The sequence below is a fragment of the Callospermophilus lateralis genome, chromosome X, assembly GCF_048772815.1.
Source record: "Callospermophilus lateralis isolate mCalLat2 chromosome X, mCalLat2.hap1, whole genome shotgun sequence".
Lineage (NCBI taxonomy): Eukaryota > Metazoa > Chordata > Mammalia > Rodentia > Sciuridae > Callospermophilus > Callospermophilus lateralis.
The window spans coordinates 89,937,685-89,959,517 of record NC_135325.1 but is presented as its reverse complement, the minus strand read 5'-3'; the positions used below and the strand labels follow the sequence as shown (position 1 = coordinate 89,959,517).

The 21,833-nt window shown below is 37.4% G+C and overlaps 1 protein-coding gene across 1 annotated transcript in view; it reads left to right on the top strand.

The window, feature by feature from the left end:
* Positions 1 to 21,833, top strand: part of Trpc5 (transient receptor potential cation channel subfamily C member 5) — a 140,039-nt gene that overhangs the window by 112,482 nt on the left and 5,724 nt on the right. The window lies entirely within an intron of this gene.

Genomic DNA, 21,833 nt, shown 5'->3' with positions numbered 1-21,833 from the left:
CAGTGATTACTGAAAGCATGGGCCCAAGAGTAGTCAGGCTGCCTGCATTGAAACCTGGACTGTTACTTAATATGGTTTTGGGTGATCTGACCTCTTTCTGCCTCATTTGACTTCTGTGTAAAATAGGGATTATAATTAGACTTTTTGCCTGTTGCGTACTCGGATCCATTTTCTGCCCATTTCCTGTATCAAGGGAACGATATTCCCCACAATCCCTTGCCCTTTGGCTTCTGAGTAAACCAGAAGGTGGGAGGAGGGGAGAAGCAAGAACATTTTTTTCCTCTCCCCACCCTCACTTTTTGTGGTGCCTCTAGCAGCAACTATATTTTCTCTGGGACTCACCTCCAGCAACCAGTAGGCATCCCCTCCCTCAATTGCCATAGCATTTGCAGGGCAGCCTCACTTTGTCTCTAGCTTCTGCCAGAGAGCCCCAGTCTCTGGGGTCCGTTGACTGTACCTCTTCCTGTTTCTTGTCCTTCAAATTCTAGGGAGAAGAGGGGCTTCCTGTTCTTGCTAACTCTGAGTTGCTTCACTGACTCCTGTTTAGTTTCCCAGATTTTCCATCATCTATGAAACTAATTTTTGTATTATATCTTCAAGATTTGAAAGACACATAAAAGAAGAATGAAATTATGGCATTTGCAGGTAAATGAATAGTACTGGAGACTATCGTGCTAAGTGAAATAAGCCAGTCCCCAAAACCCAAAGGTTGAATGTTCTCTCTGATATGCAGATGCTAACACACAATAAGTAGGGGAGTGAAGGAAGAATAGAAGTTCATTGGATCAGACAAAAGGGAATGAAGGGAAGAAGGGGATAGGAATAGGAAAGACAGTAGAATGAACTGGATGTAACTTTCCTATGTTCATATATGAATACATGACCAGTGATACTCCACATCAGGCACAACCACAAGAATAGAATCCTGATTAGAGTAAGTTATACTCCATGTATATATAATATTACTCTACTGTTATATATATATATATATATATATATATATATATATATATATATATATAAATTTTTATACAGATTTGAAAGATATAGAGTAATTTTTGTTATCCCTGCTGCACCCCAACCAGTACCTATGTCACTGGATTGTTGTGAGGTAGATTTATGAAGTCCAAGTTGAACTGAGCCTTAAGGATGAGTCAAATTTGGAAAGACAGACAAGTGGGCACTGTGATTAGCTCTCGTTTCTGGCAAATAAATAGTTTGTATAATAGCAGAGATTGGCCTGGTGTTTACTGGGGCAGTAAGACTATAGGGGTCGGCTTCACTCCTTTTTGCCTCCCATCCTTTCATTCCCCATGAAACCATCTTTTAAAATGGCCATGAAATCCTCTTTGTCCCAACAGCAAATATGCTTAGCAGTGTAGAGACATGTAAAGGACTTGTGTCCCTAGGAGCTAGATAACGAGGTTCAGCTCTTGCTATTAGAAAAATAATAAAAGGAGATAAAGTCTATTTTTATAGCTTCTCACATCTCCATTCTGGTCCCTCATGCTGGCTGTCTACCTGGGTTGGCCCAGCAACCCTGGCCAACTGCCGGACCTGGACAAGCCCCGTGTCTCCATCTTTAGGCCCAACTTAAGAGCTTAGAGCATCTCTAATACATAGAGAAATCAGTCATAAGAATGGAATAAATAAGAATATTTGGCATATAGACAAGCCTTTATGAAATGCCAGTCATTCAACCAAGTGCTTCTTCTTATTATTATAGCTGCCATTAATATCTATCATCTCTTGAGCACCTATGTGCCACATACTATAAAAAAGATTAGCTCAGATATCTTCACATAACTAATATTAATTCTGTTTTATGGATGAGGAAACTGAGGCACAGAGATAAAATTGACTTGCCCAGGGCACACTCTTTTTTCATATTTTATTTTCAATTAACATATATAAAGTGTACATATTAATGGGGTTCAGTGTGACATTTCAACACGTGCATACAGTGTGCACTAGTCAAATTCAGCTTCCCTTTATTCACCCTCCCTTCCCAATCTCTAGTAATTACTATTCTAAATTCAAGTCAATTTTTTTAGCTTCTTCATATGACACAGAACATGCAGTATTTGTCTGGTTTATTTTACCTAATGTATCATCCTCTAGTTCTACCAATTTTGCCGCAAATGACAGGATTTCATTCTTCTCTTTTTTATTTTTTTTCAATTTTTTAAAATTTGTTCTTTTTAGATATACATGACAGTAGAGTGTATTTTGACATATTGTACATACATGGAGTAAAACTTATTCTAAATAGGATCCCATTCTTCTGGATGTACATGATGTGGTGCTTCACTGGTCATGTATTCATTTATGAACATAAGAAAGTTATGTCTGATTCATTCTACTGTCTTTCCTATTCCCATATTCTTCCCATCCCTTCATTCCCCTTTGTTTATTCCACTGAAATTCTATCCCACCCCCATGGAGATGTGTTAGTGTCTCCATATCAGAGAGAACGTTTGACCTTTGTTTTTGGGGATTGGCTTATTTCACTTAGCTTGTGTTTTAGCTAGCTTTTTAGCTGTTGTGACTAAAAGATCTGACCAGAAAAATTTTCGGGGAGGAAAAGTTTATGTGAGGGCTTGCGGTTTCAGAGGTCTTAGTCTATAGAAGTCTGGCTCCATTCCCCAGGGCTCCAGGTGAGGCAGAACATCATGGCAGGAGAGTGTGGTGGAAGGAAGCAGCTCACAGAGTGATCAGGAAGAGAGAGAGAGAGAGAGAGAGAGAGAGAGAGAGAGAGAGAGAGAGAGAGAGAGAGAGAGACTGACTCCACTCTCTAGATAAAAAATATATACCCCATAGCCACACCCCACCTGCCTCCAGTTACCACTCAGTTAATCCCACATCAGGGATCAATTCACTGATTGGGTTAAGTTATGACCGAATTATTTCTCCTCTGGACCTTCTTGCATTGTCTCACACGTGAGCTTTTTGAGAATGCCATATCTAAACCATAACACAGCCCAAATCTCTAGGCTGTGATGCATGCACTGTACACATTCCCCACCCAATCTCAGACTTCCCTGACTTCACCCTTGCATTTGGTTGACAGTCAGTAGACTGTCCCCTGTGTTCTAACCAAAGGGATCCTCTAATGAACTTTCCCCTGAGTTCTTCAAACTAAATGCCTTATTTCCAGGGCTGATATTTCCCCACTAACATGACCCGACGCCCCCCACCACACACACACACAGTAGCTCTCTTTTTCTTCTTTTGTGTGTCTACCAGACTTTAAACACCTGGTTGCACCTCAACTCTGTCCCTAATACCCCAAGCCTCTGCAAAGAAACAGTCAGGTAACCTACCTAAGACCACCACACCCGTGGAGGGTAAACAGATCAGCTACTAAATTAATGTGTATGACAAGAACTCCTTATTTCAACTTATATGTCCTGCCTTGGGACATCTCAGCCCTTTTCTTTCCCAAATAGCTTTTGCATGCCTAGAGCCTCCCTTGACATTATATGCACAACTGCAAGTTGAAGGTCCACCATTTGCAAATGAGGAGAATGGAGCATTCTCTCTGCAAATGATTCTGGGAGTGCTAAAGACTGTTTTTTTGTTTGTTTGTTTGTTTGTTTTTGTTTTTTTTCCAGAACTCCACATTGCTTTTGGGCCTGGCCTGGCCCTCCCCCTGGTGGTTGAACAGAGAAATAGATTTCTTTTTCATTCTGCATCCATACTTGATCTTGGTTTTGCCAGTGAGCTTAGATTGGGAGTGAGCTGGTGACCAGAGTTCTTCCCCTCAGGGTTCTCCCAGGATACTTTGGCACATCTCAGCTGAACAACAGCCTCTGCTTCCAATAGCAGCAACAGCCTGTAATGCCTGCTGCTGCCTGTTGATGATTTGGGTGACTGACAAAGATTCAAGTGGGAATGTGAAGGAGACAAATGAAAGGGAGTGGATTTTCTTTCCCTGTGCTAACGGGCAACCAAAGGGCAGGTGCCTGATGTGCTGCTCTGTATCCCTGATTCCATGTCTTAGTGTTCATCAGGAACATATGTAGTTGTCATGGAGACATTATCTTGGCTAACTGAAAAGGAAACATCACCAACTATGAAAATGACAGTACAACACCAAAGTCTCTCCTCATCTTCTGGCTGATGGCCTTTATTCTTTCATTCATTCGCATAATGATAAATACTACTTGGATGAATAAATGAATGAATTTAACAAATATTTATTGAAAGACTACTATGAACCACACTGTATTCTTGACTGGGGAAATAATAGGTGATAAATGAACAAGACATACTCCATTCTCATGGAGTCTACAATTATGGAACTACAGTTACAAACTTCACTTTTGCATTTGTTTCTTTGCCTTAAGACTGCATTTAACCTTTTTTGGGAATCCCAGAGTTCTTTGACAATCTGAATATGGACAAGAAAAATGAACATATGAGCAAACATACATAAGTTTACCAAAGTCTCAGAGGGTTCACAGACATTCTCCCACTGTCATCCCAAAATTTCTCACTTTAAAATTTTGTTCCCAGATATAACACAAATATGATTTGAACTGCTAATAGTTCACTTGTGACAGTGTAAATGAATGTTTCCAATCCCTTACTGAGATCAGGTTTTCATATGGGGCCAAGCAATAGAGGTATCGAGGGAAATACACCTGAGGAAGACTGGGGAGGGGACACCAACAAGAAAAAAAGATTGTGGGCAGCGAAAGAAAATTTCACCAGCATCATAGTTTTGCAAAGAATCAGGTCTGTGCCACAGTCCCCAACCCAAATATAACTTCAGCCTTTCTATAAAATAACAATTACCAATAGACATTCTAGAGATACAAATGTATTTCAAAAGATTTCAGAACTGAGATTCCCAAAAAATCACTCCTTGTAGAAGACCTGACCTTTCTTTCTTTTTTAATTAATTTTTATTGTTGGTTGTTCAAAACATTACATAGTTCTTGATATATCATATTTCACACTTTGATTCAAGTGGGATATGAACTCCCATTTTTACCCCGTATACAGATTGCAGAATCACATCAGTTGCACAACCATTGATTTACATATTGCCATTCTGGTGTCTGTTGTATTCTGCTGCCTTTCCTATCCTCTACTATCCCCCCTCCCCCCTCCCCTCCCCTCCCCTCTTCTCTCTCTACCCCCTCTACTGTAATTCATTTCTCCCCCTTATATTTTCCCCCTTTCCCCTCACTTCCTCTTGTATGTAATTTTGTATACCCCTGAGGGACTCCTTCCATTTACATGCAATTTCCCTTCTCTCTCCCTTTCCCTCCCACCTCTCATCCCTGTTTAATGTTAATCTTCTTCTCATGCTCTTCGTCCCTACTCTGTTCTTAGTTACTCTCCTTATATCAAAGAAGACATTTGGCATTTGTTTTTAAGGGATTGGCTAGCTTCACTTAGCATAATCTTCTCTAATGACATCCATTTCCCTCCAAATTCTATGATTTTGTCATTTTTTAATGCAGAGTAATACTCCGTTGTGTATAAATGCCACATTTTTTTATCCATTCGTCTATTGAAGGGCATCTAGGTTGGTTCCACAGTCTTGCTATTGTGAATTGTGCTGCTATGAACATGGATGTAGCAGTGTCCCTATAGTGTGCTCTTTTTAGGTCTTTAGGGAATAGACCGAGTAGGGGAATAGCTGGATCAAATGGTGGTTCCATTCCCAGCTTTCCAAGAAATCTCCATACTGCTTTCCAAATTGGCCGCACCAATTTGCAGTCCCACCAGCAATGTACAAGAGTACCCTTTTCCCCACATCCTCGCCAGCACTTATTGTTGTTTGACTTCCTAATGGCTGCCAATCTTACTGGAGTGAGATGGTATCTTAGGGTGGTTTTGATTTGCATTTCTCTGACTGCTAGAGATGGTGAGCATTTTTTCATGTACTTGTTGATTGATTGTATGTCCTCCTCTGAGAAATGTCTGTTCAGGTCCTTGGCCCATTTGTTGATTGGGTTATTTGTTATCTTATTGTCTAATTTTTTTTAGTTCTTTGTATATTCTGGATATTAGGGCTCTGTCTGAAGTATGAGGAGTAAAGATTTGTTCCCAGGACGTAGAAAAAAAAAATAAAATACTTGGGAATCAACCTAACAAAAGAGGTGAAAGACTTATACAATGAAAACTACAGAACCCTAAAGAGAGAAATAGAAGAAGATCTTAGAAGATGGAAAAATATACCCTGTTCATTGACAGGCAGAACTAACATCATGAAAATGGCGATATTACCAAAAGTTCTCTATAGGTTTAATGCAATGCCAATCAAAATCCCAACGGCATTTCTTGTAGAAATAGAGAAAGCAATCATGAAATTCATATGGAAAAATAAAAGACCCAGAATAGCAAAAACAATGCTAAGCAGGAAGTGTGAATCAGGCGGTATAGCGATACCAGACTTCAAACTATACTACAGAGCAATAGTAACAAAAACAGCATGGTACTGGTACCAAAACAGGTGGGTGGACCAATGGTACAGAATAGAGGACACAGAAACCAATCCACAAAATTACAACTATCTTATGTTTGATAAAGGGGCTAAAAGCATGCAATGGAGGAAGGATAGCAAATCAACAAATGGTGTTGGGAAAACTGGAAATCCATATGCAACAAAATGAAACTGAATCCCTTTCTCTCGCCATGCACAAAAGTTAACTCAAAGTGGATCAAGGAACTTGATATCAAATCAGAGACATGGCGTCTGATAGAAGAAAAAGTTGGCTATGATCTACATTCTGTGGGGTCGGGCTCCAAATTCCTCAATAGGACACCCATAGCACAAGTGTTAATAACTAGAATCAACAAATGGGACTTACTCAAACTAAAAAGTTTTTTCTCAGCAAAAGAAACAATAAGAGAGGTAAATAGGGAGCCTAAGACCTGACCTTTCTAAAGATGGTCTCTGTTCTTTTTATAAGCTACCAACAACTTTGGCAGATGAGTCAGATGAACAGGGCCCAAAGGTCATTGTTGGGGAGTGATTCCTCTTGGTTTCTGCCTTACTCCTGCAGTCCTTGTTATGAATGCCAGGCATCAGTTGATTAGAAAGCAAAATGATACAAATGTTTTTTTTTTTAATCTCTGAGAAGCTTGAGGTTTATAAACCTAATATTAAGGAGGCCTCTCTCCCTTCCTATGGTCACTGGAGCCTGGTGCCATAGCCCTGCTCTGTGTAACAAACAGAATGGGCTAAGGGGTATCTTTTAGCTTGAACACAAAAGTCAGAATACACAGAGGAGTATCATAGGTTATAACCCCATAGCATTACCTGCCTTTTACTTGAGATCTGACAGCAGAATCACATTATCGCAGCTGTCAAGGTAAATCTGCTATTGTTTAAAAGAGGAAATAGAGAAAATCTAAGAGTAAAAATCAGGAGGAAAGTAATTGTATTTATTTCTTTCTTTTGCCCTTTTCTTTCCTCACAGGATTTTGCTTTTTCTCTGCTCTCTTTCCCAATTTTTCCTGGGTAATTGAACTTCTAGAGTTTCTGGATATATAAAATTTTTAGTTAATCACAAGGATCTGATGAGAAATATATTTATCTCAAAGCCCCTCCTAACAAATATAACATATCAGAAATCTCCCAGAGTAAAAACCAAAAAGTATTATAGGCTTCTTCATTCATTAGGAAATCAACACCAATTATTAAAGAAGTTTGGAACTAATAGGATTAGAACTCTCTCAAATGACTCCATTCACATTCCCATTGGCCTCACCCACCCTAAAGATTCCTGGAGATAGAGTTTCTATTACCTAATGGATCTTTTAGGAGGTTATGCATGGGGTTTTTCACGTAATACCTTATTTCATAATTTCACACAGGATATTTTATGCTGAATTTCATCCATCCTTAACAAGGATACACTTCCTATACTATCACTTAATATTCATTGGTAAATGATCAAATTAATGAATTTTTAATGCATATGACTTTTCAGAATATTTTATAGTATGAAGACAGCAACTGACAAAAGCAGACAAACCTAAGCTTAGTGCCCTCTTGAACAGGGATTAGCAATTTTTCCTACAGGGGCCAGAGAGTGAATATCATGGGACTTGTGGACTGTAAGAACTGTCTAAACTACCCAATTATTCTATTGAAACACAAAAGTAGCCATAAACAAATTGACTTGGCTGTATGCCAATAAACTTTATTTATAGGCTCTGAGATTTGTAATTCATATATTTTCGAGTGACAAAATATATTTATTTTTATTTTTTCAAGTATTTAAAATTGTAACACATTCTTAGCTTGTGGACTATACAAACCAAGTAGCAGCCCATAAATGGCCCGCAGGCCACAGTTTGCCAACTACTCTAGTTATTTCAAAATATATATTGTTCAACCTTTGTAGACTGAGGCACCATGAAAACAAGGGCTCTCCTTTAGGTTTTCTTTATATTCCCTGGTGCCTGGAAAAATAGGATACCTAGTAGGTACTCAATAAATACTTTTTTGTTAATTGATAAGAAGTTGGGGGAAATGTCTACTCTTTAGTTTGCCAAATGTGTTAAGAAATACTTGTGTGGATTTGTGTCCATTGCAAGTGTTAAGTGTTTGGAAATCAATAAATTTCTATGGCAATGGGCAGAGGAATTATCTAACTGAAAGAAAATATGCCTAGATGATGGATATCATATTTATAGTTAATACTGTCCCTGGGTTTGATCCTCAGGACCTATCTCTCTATATATCGTCTATCTATCATCTGTAGGTATTTATACATATATATTACTTTAATACAGTGCTTTAAGCTTTCTAAGACACACTTGCATATGTCTTATTTGATCCTCACAATAACTCTGTGAAAGTAGATATTATTATCTGCAATTACAGATGAGGAAATTGGCTTCTCAGCATTGAGACTTGCCTGGTAAGTATATTCATTTGTTCATTCCTTCTTTCTACAAGAACTTGGGAGTCTACTACATGCAAGGAATTAGCTCAGGGCAAACCCAGGTCTAGTGATATCTAAGGTGGTTTATAGAAGAGGGAAGTATGGCTTGGGAAGTTAAAAGTAAGCTCCTGATAAATGAGACACAAAGTTAGAATACATATGTTATGACTGAGTTATGAGACCAGTGACAGATCCACTGGGGACAGACCTATATGATTTTCCCATATCCCAAGTGATAAAGACATCTCTCTCTTCTGCCCAGGCTCAGAAATGAGTCCCTGATTGGTTTAGTGCCAGTTATTTCTGAGCTCAGTAAACTACCACTCTTATTACTTTAGTGTTGCTTCTGTCCTCCTAAAGAAAAATGTTCCCCACTCCCCAAATGGAAGATACAGGCAAGCAGAATGATCTGTGAACTCAAGGGTTCAACTTACATCCTGTGAGATCCCCCGGAAATGGTGACAAGCAGTTCACTGAGTTTCAGGACTACCACAGCCACAGGTGTTCTCAAAATTGTCCAGAGTACAACCTGCACAGCTGAAAGCAATATCCCTGCAAAGGTCACTTTTGAGGTGGAAAAAGCTGACTTTTCTGCAGAAAACATAAGCAGAAGAAAAACCTGGACAGTCATTCAAGTTCAGCTGAATGTCTAGAGGAATCTGTACATCAAAATCTCAAAGATGGGCCAGGTGTGGTGGGGTACACCTGTAATCCCAGCAGTTCAGGAGGCTGAGGCAGAGGGATCGCAAGTTCAAAGACAGCCTCAGCAACTTAGAGGGGCTCTAAAGCAACTCAATGAGACCCTGTCTCTAAATTTAAAAAAAAAAATTAAAATTTAAAAAAGCATACAAAAAGGGCTGGGGATGTGACTAAGTGCCCCAAGGTTCAATCCCTCGCACAAAAAAAAAAAAAAAAAAAAAAAAAAAAAAATTCAGAGCCCTGATCAGACTCTATTTTCACAACTTTTGCAGGTACCTTCCTGACACCTGGTGCACTTCTCCAAAAGATAGTATATTTTAGTGCTTAAGAACTGAGCTCTATAATCTGGGGCTGCAGCTCAATGGTACAGCTATAGCCTAGCATGTGTGAAGCACTGGGTTCAATCCTCATCACCACATAAAAATAAATAAAATAAAGGTATTATGTCCACCCACAACTAAAAAGAAAAAAAAAATAACTGGGCTGTAGGCGGGCACAATGGTGCACACCTGATTGCAAGTTCAAAGCCAGCCTCAACAACTTAACAAGGCCTTAAGCAACTCAGTGAGACCTTGTCTCTAATAAATATTAAATATTTAAATATAAATATTCAAAGGGGCTGGGGTGTGGCTCAGTGGCTAAGCACCCCTGAGTTCAATCCCGATACCAAAAAAACTGGGCTCTAGAGTCAGCCCAATCCAGATTTGAATTGTGGCCTACCAATTTCTAGCTGTTTGTTCTAGTTGTACATTCTTACTATTAAAAGTAAATAATTTTAATAGATTATTTCTAATTGCTTATTCTTAGGTTTCCTTGCCAGTAGGAAAGCTCAATGAGGATATACACTTTGTCTTTCACTATTGTAATCCTAGAACCCAGTCCTAGAGTTTAGCACAAAGAAAGTGTACAATCAATTTTGTAGAAAGAATTAGTTGAAGATCTAAAGGCAGATATGTAAGTAAAAGGAACATCAATAATATTACCTAGTACTTTTCAAGCATATCATCCTAATTTTCAGAACTGCTCATGAAACAGATTGTATTACTATTTCCATTTAATGAGTAGGGAAATAGGCTCACTGCTGAATATATCTAGACCAGCAGGAAGCATCCTTGAATTAGTGTTTCTGGAAGTGTGGCTGACAACCACCTGCATCCAAATAATCCAAAGAAGCTTGTTACACTATGTAGGTTCTTGGGCCTCTCACCCCTAGAACACCCATTCTCAGAGATCTGCATTGAGATCCAGAAATCCACATTTCAGCATGCATCTTGGGCATGTCTGATACCACTGAAGTCTGAGAATCCTGGATATAAACAAATCCTGATTAGTTCATTTGGCTTCAAAGGTCATGCTCAATCTTTCTATTCTTGCTGATTTTGCATACTGTTGCCTTTTTTGGGAAAGTTCTTTCCCTCCATCTCTGCCTAGATATGCCTTTCTGATCTCTCAAGGCCTAGCTAAAATATAATCTATTCTGTAATGCTTTCTGGTCCCTATCTGCCAACAACTGAGAGTGCCCTTGAAGCAATGAGACAGGATATTGGATGGTGGAGCCTGAGGATGGGAGAGCTGGAATGGAACTAGAGAGTGGGGCCTAAGGTTTGCCCTGAGATTTGGCACCTGAGTATATGCACTGGAACTGAGACTGTTACAAGGGCTGAGAGCTGGGTAAATGGTAATCAAGTTCATCACACCCAGTCCTCAAATGGGCAGAGCAGCAATTTCAACCATATAGCAAATAAAATCATGGAGGGAGATCAATAGTCATATCATGTCTGAGGATGGGCTGAGGGAAAAGAGACATAATGGCCACCTACTAAACCACTTCACATGTTCAGGATGGAGGAGAATCAGCTTGTAACACCCACTAAAATGGCTCTTGTAGTTTGGGAAGGGTTAAATGGGCTCATGGGAAATATCACTACTAACGTGCAAAGGAGTGTTGGGGGTAAAAGATGAGCCATGAATTAGAGTTGGAAAGAGAGCTCTCTTTGGGGCCCTAATATTTTTCAGCTATTGGGGCTGGAGATGTGGTTCAGTGGTACTTATGCTTGCCTAGAATGCACAAGGCCCTGGGTTGGGTCCCCAGCACCACCAAAGTTATTTTTTTTCCAGCCATGTTTGTGGATTTCAATTGAGGTCATTGCCAGTTCTCTACAATAGTATCAAAGTAATTCCCAGCAAGCCCCAGAATGATTAGAATGGCAATTTCTAATCACCTAGAAATAGGGAGGAGATTGCTATTTTGTGACAGGGATTTGACTTCTCCCTGAACATGCATGTGATAAGTTAGAGGCAAGTTAGAGGCAAGGGCAATAATGGGTATGGGAGTACACTAAGAGGTTGAACATCATATTTTGGAAATTCTTGTGTATTTTTTAAATAAATGGAAACAAAAATGGAGTTAGAATTATAATATCTTTAAAATACTTATATATTTTTAAAATTGTATTTTTAGAACTGAGGCAAAACTATATTGCAGTGCAGAACTTCTGGTGAACCCCAGAAATGTGTTTTTTTTTAACAGTTGCCCTATATGATTCTGATACACACTAACATTTGAGAAGCACACCCTGAATTCTGCCAGGAGAAGAAAGCATTCCAAGTGATGTAGACTTCCCTTGAGATGTCAGGAAATATGAATTTTCTTGCTTCTCTTTGGAGTATGCATGTCACAATATTTTTTCTTGCTTTCCCATCAAAGGGAAATAGAGTTGGTTTTATATGCAAATGAAATACACAACTGCTAATTGATATGAAGGATGCCAAAATGCCCCCCTGCCCAAAATATCCCTCCAATCAGCCTTCCCTGGGGCTGAAAATTCCTAGGAGTAGCCTTTTTCCTTAAGGGTTATTATTAGCTCTGCTCTTGCTGACTTTGAGCCTGCCACTCTCCCTTTGCATTATGTTATAAAGTTTTCCAATTTGCTAAGCAAGATGGTTGCTGGCAGGAGATCTGAGAGAGTGCACAAGACTGTCAAAAGCTGGTAAGAAATTGGCCTTGTAGTTTGATTGCAAGGAAAATAACCTTGAGCTTGGATTTGTTGAGAAATGTGAAATTGAACAGACATGTCCATTTGACCTAGCTATGGCCATGTGCTCAGAATCTGAGCAACTCAACAGCATTTGAGGGTGTGCTGTACAATCAAAGTACATTACACTGGCACTGTGAAAGGAGCTAAAACAAATCCTGGCCTTCTCTACAGGAGCTGACAGTCACAAAGGCGATACAGGGCACACAGATGATTTGAACACATTGCAAGGGTATGCGCTTTTAAAGTGTATATTATGGTACCACAAAAGTCCTAAAAGTTTTGGAAAGTTGGGAAGAAGCAGAACCACTATATCTGTGTTCATATGGGTTATATCTTACACAAAAGCACCCTGTAAGGATGCTGATCTAGGAAAATGTTCCAATGTCATACTTAAGTAGAGAGGTTAGGACAGAGAGTAGGAAAGAGCATCACCACCAGACACTGAAAGTAAGCAATGGAAGAAGATACAGTGTCTGATTGGTCTATCACAAAAGGGAAAAGGCTATTCCAATGCAGATGAATAAACCTCCTGGGTATCAGATACTTAGGGAAGTTTTAAATAAATATAATTACAAAAGTCACACCATAATCTTACAATTCAATTTAGACCAAGGGTTGGGAATAAAACAGATTTCTATATACCAGGTGATCTTGCTGCCCATATTGTTCACTGCTGTAATCCCAACATTTAGCGTTCAGCAAGCAATCAACACATATTTGTTGAGTGAACAAATGTATAAACGAATACCTGCCTTATTCTTCAATTAATAGTTCATCCTGTTCAACCAAACCTGTCAGGTGGCCTATTATTTATGCTCTTTCAGACTCAGGTGCTACCTTTGTACTCTCATTGTGTACATCATGGTATTCCCACCATCATCACTGGACAGTCATCTTTATGTACTCAACACCTAACAGAATGCCTGGCACGTACATAGTAGGTTGCTCAAGACAGAAATCAAACACTGAATGGGTGGGTGACTAATTAACTGATGCATCATAAATTAATGGAAGAATGCTGTTGAGACGATTATATTTCATAGTAATTCCCAATCTGAGATTACCCGAGCACCAGGAGAATGGAGTAGTAGCAATTGAGCTGTTTTTTAAAAGTTCAGTTAAAATTATAAGGGAGCCAGGCATGGTTGTACACGCCTGTAATCCCAGTGGCTTGGGAGGCTGAGGCAGGAGGACCTCAAATTCAAAGCCAGCCTCAGCAAAAGCGAGACACTAAGCAACTCAGTGAGACTCTGTCTCCAAATAAAATACAAAGGAGGGCTAGAGATGTGGCCCAGTAGTCAAGTGACCCTAAGTTCAATTCCTGGTACTCAATAAACAAAAAAAGTCAAATCCATGTTCCTACAGACTTTTAGAAAATCATTTTTAAAAGGATAGAGCTGCTTACTTTTTTTAATTGCAGTAGTAGAGATTGAACCCAGGAATGTTTTACCACTGAGTTACATTCCCCTCTCCTTTTATTTATTTATTTTTTTTTATTTTGAGACAGCAAAAAAGGAGAGGGGATGTAACTAAGTTGCTGAGGCTGGCCTTGAACTTGTAATTCCTCTACCTTGGCCTCCTGAGTTGCTGGGGTGACAGATGGGCACCACCATGCCTGGCCCTGCTTATTGTTTAAAACACATACGAACAAAAAGCTAAACTCACACAGGAATTTTTTCAAATGGATCATTTTCAGATGCCAGAACATCTAGCCACGTATGTTAGAAAATAGCTGAATATGCACAGGAGTTTTATCCTCAGTCTCCCTTTCCAAACATGTCTAGAGGTAGAATTACATGTTTAAAAATGTAACTCAGTTCATTTTAAGAAATGCTTATTGAATACCTATTTCATTTCAAGAACTGTGCTGGAGAAACATAAATGTATTTCTAAGAATGGAAGATGGGCTATTATGGGGCATCAAAGGTCAAAACAAGAATTCAAGGTTTGTTCCTGGTACTATCGGCTCAGACATGCAGGAGAAGGAACCTACAATTATATAGCTCTTTCTACATTCCAGGCAGGACCTTAAGAATTTGACATTGACTTCTACAACAATTCTGTTTAGTAGATATTTCCCACCATTTTTACAGTTGAGAAAACCATAACTCAGAAACTTTAATAATTGATCTGAGGTCACACAGATAATAAGTAGCAGGGCAGTATTCCAAAACCTGGTTTATTAGATTCCAGAAACCCTTGTTCATTCCACAATCATCACAATGGCATGCTGCCTCTCACTGTTTCATCCTGCTGTTACCTCCTATCCTCTGCATTCTAAATTGTCTAAACCAACCCAATTTCCCATAGCAGGATTTCAGGCCAGTGATAGTTATTTCAGATATAATTGTATATGTGTGTACATATGTAATTTATAGATTGAAGCCATCTCAGTTCAAGGGCATTCAAACAGTTTGCTGGCATACTCTCTGATAAATTTGGAAAACATAATCTATGTATCTCCTTATATATTTGGGAGTTAACAGCTACATTTTTCATCATAAGTTTAAACAGTTGCAAAGGATGTAATTTTGGAATATGGTAGACTGACATTTAAAATAGAACTATCCAATTATTCATTCAAATGTATCTAATACAATCTGAATACCACAGTAATTTGTTCCTCAAAATCAAGCATATGTTTAAACAATAAAAGGCTAAATTCTTCTTAAAGGTAGAAACTTTCCATCATTCTATCTTCTTCTAAAATTCTTATTTCCATCATATATTAATTCCATTAGAATTAATTCCACTAGAATTAATTCCATGGGCTTTAATTCTAATGTTATATAATTTTTACATTTAAGGTCTTTTTGTTATTTTTTATTGCATTTTCATATTTCTTTATATTAAAAGTATGAATTGAAATTTAATTTTTATCTCTTGTAGTCATGAGGTTATAAATGTTAAAACCATTCTTCTGAATTTAGTTATCATCCAATTATTAGTAGTACAAAGCTGCTCAAATGAACACAATTCCTTTATAAATCTTGATAATCACTAGATTAAAAATTATGTTTTGGGCTGGGGATGTGGCTCAAGCGGTAGCACGCTCGCCTGGCATGCGTGGGGTGCTGGGTTCGATCCTCAGCACCACATAAAAATAAAGATGTTGTGTCTACCGAAAACTAAAAAATAAATATTAAAAAATTATCTCTCTCTCTCTCTCTCTCTCTCTCTCTCTCTCTCTCTGTCTCTGTCTCTCAAAAAATTATGTTTGGATTTCAATTGTATTTTTTAAAGAAGCAAATAGGGCTTTTCTCCCAACTGGTTGTTATATTCATGGATGAATATGGAGTAATATTCAGGAATAGGATTCAGCATCAATTTTATTCTTACTTTGCATTTTTTAAACTAAGTGCTAAGAAACATTTCTCTATCAATAAATATATGTGAATGGATAGGCTTTTATAATGCCAATGTCATTCAAATTTTGGAACCCAGAGTTACATGTTAAATAGTCATATAATGTTTTTCATGAAATAATATTTTAACAATCTATCATCTGCCAACTTGATTAGGTTCTCCTTAAATGTTATTGAATGCAAGGAATTATAAACCACCTGAATTAGTAAAAAATTTGTTATCCAAGATTAGAGTCATGTAATTTCTCAATTTGTAGGAAATACTTCTGAGGTAGGTGACCTCTGAGATAGACTCACATGATATCTACCTCCTGGTACTTGAGCCCTTATGCAGTGCTTTCCCCTTGAGTGTGGATTAGACCTAAGGACTCACTTCTAACAAAGAGACCACAGCAAAAGTATAGAGATGTATTGTACAGCATGGTAACTACAATTAATAATAATGTACTATATACTAGAAATTGTTAAGACAGTAGATCTTAAATGTTCTCATCACAAAAATGTAACCAGGTGACACAATGAATGTCAGCTTAATTTAAATATATATGTGTATATATGTATATATATATCTTATTATGTATATTTTCTTGTATTATATATATGTGTGTATATATATATATATATATATATATCTTGTATATATGTATATAAACATCATATTGTACATAAACAAATAGAACTTTTGTCAATTATACATTTAAAAAGCTGGGAAAAACAAAAGTGATGTCTTCCCAGATTATGTTGCAAAAAGACTGGCTTTTCTCTCCCTCTCTCACTTGGAGGGAAGGCTACTACCACCACCATGTTATAAGCTTTTCTATGTAGAAGCCCACATGGCAAGGAACTTAGGAAGCCTGGTGGCCAATAGCCAGCAAGAGAAGAACAACAACAAAAAAGATGAGATGTGACAAATAGGTGACAAATAGAAATCTTAATAATTTTTTTTGGTACCAGGGATTGAACTCAGGGGCACTCAACCACTGAGCCACATCTGCAGCCCTATTTTGTATTTTATTTAGAAACAGGGTCTCAATGAGTTGCTTAGCACCTTGCTTTTGCTGAGGCTGGTTTTGAACTTGCTATCCTCCTGCCTCAGCCTCCCAAGCTGCTGAGATTATAGGTGTGCACCACCAGGCCCGGCTCTCATCATCTACATTAAATACAATTTTACCAAAACTTTAGAGCTGCAGATTTAGCAATTTATAGAAAATATCTGTCGTGTAGCCTGACTAGTAAAACCAATCATCATTTTGAAACCAAATGACTACATCAGATTTATTTTCTATCTCAAAAGGATGACTTCATTTTTCAACTCATTAAATGTGTCAATACTTATCCCTATAATGACCATCTCACTTGTAAATTCAAACTCTAGGATTAATAGACATACAGAAAAGTCGAAAGAGCATGCAGGCTTGTTATAAGTTTGTCACCAAAATGAAATAAGGTAAAATAGAATGCAGTGCTATCTTCGCTTTTCTTTCACAGAATTAATTCTTCCTCAGGAGGAATGTTGGGAAATGGAGAAGTGAGGTCATTAAAAGACAATTGTTACCATTCTTGCCAGCCCACTATAAATTATTTCAATAATCCAATATCAGCCAAACCATCCTGTCTCTAATGCCAAGCTTCACTCTTAATAGAAATACATGTAAAGCACAGTAATAGTAAAACCTACCATGGGTATGTGATATGTCAATTAAAAGTGTCTTCTTAATATCTTAGTGGTATGGACCTTTCTGACTGCCTTGCATAGCCTTTGGATTTCTTACTTAGAAAGATACTTTTAAATATATCAAAACTATTATTTGCTTTTGCAGAAATTGACAAGCCAATCCTAAAATTCATATGGAAATATAAGGAACTCTGAATAGGAAAAAATAATCTTGAGGAAGATGAACAAATTTGGAACTTATATGTCTCAATTTAAAAACTTTATATAAAGCTATAATAATTAAAACAATGCGGGACTGGGATAATGCTACACATGCAAATCAATGCATTAAAACTAAAGGTTGAAAGGAAATTTCTTTTTTTATGTTGATTGACTTTTGGTCAATGGTGCCAAGAGAATTAAATGAGAAATACATTGTTTCAGCAAATTGTGCTGGGACAATTTGATATTCATGTGTAAAAACTAAAGGTACTGCTAAAATTAAACTCTTAGGAGAAAATACAGGAGATGCTGGGAAAACTGGTGTAGAGGAATGAGACTAGATTCTTATCTCTCACCCTGAACAAAAGTCAACTTGAAATAGATCAAAGACCTGGGAATTAGAATAGAAACTATGCAAGTCATTGAAGAAAACATAGGGTCAACACTCCAACATATAGGCACAGACAATGAATTTCTCAATAGGACCCCTAAAGCTCAGGAAATAATGCCAAGGATCCAAAAAAAAAGGTGGGGGGAATGGCATCAAATTAAAAAGCTTCTACACAGCAAAGGAAAAAATTAGGAATGTGAAGAGACAACCTACAAGAATGGAGAAAAATCTTTACTAGCTACCTTTCTGAAAGAGATTAATATCCAGAATATAGCTGGGTGAGGTGGTGTACACCTGTAATCCCAGCAGGAGGATGGCAACTTTGAGGCCCGCTTTAGCAACTTAGCACAGCACTAAGCAATTTAGTAAGACCCTGTCTCAAAGAAAAAATAAAAAGGGATGAGCATGTGGCTCAGTGTTTAGGTATCCCTGAGTTCAATCCCTGGTAACAAAAAAATAAACAAATAAATAAAAATTTAAATGCAGACACACATACACACGCATATTCAGAATATATAAAGAACTCATAAAACTCAACATCAAAAAACCAATAACCCAATTAATAAATGGGCAAATTAACAAAACAGACATTTCTCAAAAGAATAAATAGAAATGGCCAACAAATATATGAAAAAATGTTTGACATCTTTAGCAATGAGAAAAATTAAAATCAAAACTACACAGAGATTTCATCTCACTCCAGTCAGAATGGCAGTCATCAAGAATGCAAACAATAAAAATGCTGGAAGGATGTGGAGAAAAAGGAACACTTTTACACTGGTGGTGGGATTGTAAATTAGTGCAATTACTGTAGAAGTCACTATGGAGGTTCCTCAAAAGACTAAAAATGATGAGGGCTGGGGTTGTGGCTCAGTGGTAGAGCACTTGCCTAGCACACGTGAGGCCCTGGGTTTGATCCTCAGCACCACAAAAAAATAAGTAAATAAAATAAAGGTATTATGTCCAACTACAACTAAAAAATAAATACTTTAAAAAAAGACTAGGAATGAGGCCTGGGGATATAGCTCCATTGGTAGAATGCTTGTCTTGCATGAACAAGGCCCTGGGTTCAAACCCCAGCAGCCCCCGCCAAGACTAGGAATGGAACTACCAAATGACCCAGCTACATCACTTCTCAGTATTTATCAAAAAGAAATAAAGTCAGTATACTATAGCAATACATGCATACCCATGTCTAATAGCAGCACAATTTGCAGTAGCCAAGCTGTGGAACCAGCCGAAGTGTCCATTGATGGATGAATAGATAAAGAAATTATGGTGTGTGTGTATATTTTATATATATATATATATATATATATATATATATATATATATATATATATATATATATATAATGGATTTCTATTCTGCCATAAAGAAAGTGAAATTATACCATTTGCAGGAAAATGGAAGGAACTGGAGATCATTATGCTAAGCAAAATAAGCCAAACTCAGAAATATTGTGTGCATTTACAAATATGTAACAATGAATCCCACTATGATATACAATTATAATGTACCAATAAAAACATGGAAAAAAGGGAGGGAATACTTGAGGAGTACAACTCTGACCCAGTACCTGAGAAGAGCACAGGGATTTTGATGAGCATTGTGTCTCTGCGCCAGCTGTCCTTGATCTACATTCATGCCTCAACTGGTGCCATTTTTCCCTGTTTGGAATTCATCAGTTAAAATTCAGCTTTTTCAAAGTGTTTCAATTAGCATCTTAAAATCCCCCCTCCTTTTTTTTTTTTTTTTTTTTTTTTTTTTGGTACTGGGGATTGAACTCAACGGCACTTAACCACTGAGCCACATCCCCAGCCCTTCTAATATTTTATTCAGATGTAAGGTCTCAATGAGTTACTTAGGGTCTTACTAAATTGCTGAGACTGACTTTGAGCTCAAGATCCTCCTGCCTCAGCCTCCCGAGTTGCTGGGATTACAGGATTTCTTGGTAACGACTTCACTCTTAATTTGGACAAGTCAAAAAGATAATCTATCAATGGTCTAGAACTGCAGCAAAGAATTTAGAAATGATTGTTTTGAAGATGAATTCTGGTTTCTGAAACAAATCAGTTCCAGGCAAATTTAAGAAACTATTTAGGATCCTTCAACAATTAATTAAAAATGGGAACTTATATTTTAAAATAATTTTAAACTGATACAAATAAATGAATACATGTTATTGGGCAAATTTTGGAAAATGTAGAAATGAATGAAAGAAAAAATAACAGTCATTTGCAAGTCACAACCAAGAGACAACCTCCCCTAATATCCTACTGTTTTCTTCCTATATGTATATATGTATCTGTTTGCATGTATGCACTATTTTAATAAAATTATATCAAACATTTAAAGAGAAGAAATATAGGAGTAAATCTTCATGGATTTTTGTTAGGCAATGGTTTCTTAGAGCATGATAGCAAAAGCACAAGTGGCAAAAGATAAAATGACAGAGCTACATCAAAATAAAATATATAGAATTATAAAATTTTACTAAAATATTTACCAAAATATTTTTAAAATACAAATTCATGATATGGTAATATATATGCTTCTTTATTACCTTACTGGATGATAAAATCTAGCAATGGGTCTAAATACCTAATTTCAATCTAAAAGATTTATTTTTATTTTGAAGCTAACTGTTCATTTGACCTAAAGCCATTTAGTCCCTCTTAATAATCCCAGTGGCTCAGGATGCTGAGGCAGGAGGATCAGGAGTTCAAAGCCAGCCTCAGCAAAAGTGAGGTGCTAAGCAACTTAGTGAGACCCTTTGTCTAAATATAATACAAAATAGGGCTGGGGATGTGGCCAGTGGTCAAGTACCCCTGAGTTCAATCCCCGGTTCACCCGCCCTAAAAAAAAAGAAAAGAGATATCTCCAATTTGTCTATTAACAGTTGGATTAACCTAGATTCTTAACCATTTATATGAGTAATATTTGATAATATTATGAAAACCCAGAAAAAATGAAAAACACCCAATATTTTATATACAATTTTAATAGATACATTGATTTCATTAACTTTATCCATGGAATCAGTTTTAAAAAGTCTTATTCTTCTGAATGTCACCCTTGAACTCAATCTGCTAATTCTTTCTTTTTTATACCTTTATTTAATTAATTTATTTTTATGTAGTGCTGAGAATCAAACCCAGTGCCTCACACGTGCTAGGCAAGCACTCTACCACTGAGCCACAACCCCAGCCTAGCTAATTCTTTAATATGATAGCTAAGCACTGCTGTCTTGGAGAGCAAAATGAAAACTTTTATGGAAGATCTAAAAGTCCAAGGAGCAAATTCTAAGACTCTCTGGCAGACTGAATGTTAACTCAAAAACCACTCTAAGTCAACACTGGGCTACATTGCTTTCCTTTTTAAAGATCTCATTTGCTAGTAAAGAAATTTCTATCTTTATCTTCACACTGCAAGGTTTTAACTGAAAAGGTGATATTGTTTCCATATTCCAGAACCCATCTTTCTCTCCAGAATATCTGTAACAATTGTTGGGGGGTGGTGGTTGTCTCTGCAGATATATTTAATTTATTT